Here is a 2,104-nt window from a genome sequence, read left to right as displayed (position 1 = left end):
ACCGTGTACCCTTCGCAAGAGAGCAGAACGCTAAGCACCCGTGATCAGCGGATAGAACCAATCCCAGTAGCTTTTGCGAATCATTAAACTATTTCTGGATCTTGATTCGGGTTCGCTTGTTCACCTCTATTAGCAGCGTCTAGAATCCTTTGAAGCAAGGAAGTTTGAGGATACTTTACGTGTTGCTGGTGACGTGCATAACTCAGGAACAATAAAACGCTTGCAGTATGTGCGCAAGTGCCAAGAGTTCTGGCCCCTGACTTACATGTGCAGTAATAACCGAGAAGCGTTTCGTTATTATCTGGTCCTATGTCATCGATCTCATTGAACTCTATCCACACCTGGTACCTTGTCGCATTTCGGAAACGAAAAAATACTCGAACTCTGATCAAACCAGGTTCATTAAGTCACGTATCTAGTTGAAACTCCTCATCTTCTTCTCGTTGCAGCTTGTCTTGAACGTAAGATGGGGCAAGTTCTACTTGATACACGCAAATTGTTATGCCGCGTATTTCTTCTAATGTAAGGCGAGGAAATTGTGGTACTTTAAGTTCATGCAGGCGATTCCAATTTGCATTTCCGTAGCGCATATTGTCCACTTCTACGCGCGCTTGCACAATATTTGGCTCACGAGCTCTCGCTATATATTCTCTTGCAAGCTCTGCTGTAGCGCCTTGCATCTCGATAACACGATGGTATCGAATAATTATGGCACCAGCAATACGAAAGAAGTCCCTTAGATTGTGTACATGAGCCATCGGAATGGTTTTCTCGAAGAACTTGAAAATGGATTTTATGGGGCCATTTCTGGATTCCACTATCCATTTACATTTCGTTATTAGCCGAGATTCGGTTTCTTCTTCAGTTACCAATTGACTCTGTCCTTGTTGGAGAAATGGTGGTATCTTGGACACAATTCCTTAGCATTCTAAAAGTGGCTGGGCATCTCTATATCCACGGTCCTCTATAAAAATATCACCAATGTCAAAAAATTCTCTCATACCTTCCACATCTCTTTCAAATTCGTTAATGAGCATTTGCGCGTCATTGTTTGGCGAGTCAGAAAAATATCGTCCTTGTATTTCAATTATGTATCCATCTGGGGCAACAATGAGAGCAGGTTTCACCAAGTGACGTCCTTTATGTTTGCAGAATGACTGTCGAAGTACGCGAAAGTTACTGCTCTTCTGCATGTAAGCATAAGTTCCATCGATGATAGCAATAGCTCTGGGAATTTCTGGTTATGGATTATAAATTTCTTTGGCGAATGATGTCACGTGCCTTTCAATGAATTCCTTTCTGCTTATTGCATTAAATCCAATGTTACCAAGCACAAATCGCTGTATTAAAGACTCTCTTACAGTAGAAATGGCCATTCTTATAGCTTGCCGGCTCGAATAATGAAAAATCACTTTCAGAAATTCATCAGAAAGACAATGACGCATTTTGCAAAGGAAAGTCAGCAGATCTTTTTTCCTCACGTATCTGGCAGCATGCCCATGCAACTGCGGAATAGGATCACAAAATGCATACAATTCTCTAAATTGTTCCTTTGTTGCAGGAGCAATAGCTTTTAACTCTTCATCAGTGAAACTATCCTCATTATTAAACGCCGCGGCCGCATGAACATTTGCTTCGTGACGAAGTTGCTGCAGAAACAGAAGTAACTGCTGTCCCGGAATCCTATACGGTCTATTAATCGCTTGTAGTCCAGGAAGCAAGGGGCCTAAGATGGAACAATGTTCATCCAAATGATTTAAGCATACTCTTGTTTCTTCTGGAATGAAAATGTCTATGACAATAAAAGCGGTAAATCTACATTGAATTGAAATCCTTGGAATATTAACATCAGCATTACAGAACATGCACGTTTGCTTGCATTTTTGTGTAAGAACATTCAGTCTTAAACAGCCTGGGTCACGTTGGAGCTTCTCTATCTCATTGCTAATCGATTGATTGCAATTGAGACATAACCGACTCTCATCGACGACTTCAAGTGGTGGTCTTCGAAGTTGAAGGCGTCTAAAAATTGCAATGTTTTGCCTATCAGGATTATTATTTCCATCAATTCGAGCCATTTGTCCTGGTTGATAGACTCTATCGC

Source organism: Belonocnema kinseyi, chromosome 5, assembly GCF_010883055.1.
Source record: "Belonocnema kinseyi isolate 2016_QV_RU_SX_M_011 chromosome 5, B_treatae_v1, whole genome shotgun sequence".
NCBI classification, from domain to species: domain Eukaryota; kingdom Metazoa; phylum Arthropoda; class Insecta; order Hymenoptera; family Cynipidae; genus Belonocnema; species Belonocnema kinseyi.
This window is presented reverse-complemented; position numbering follows the sequence as displayed.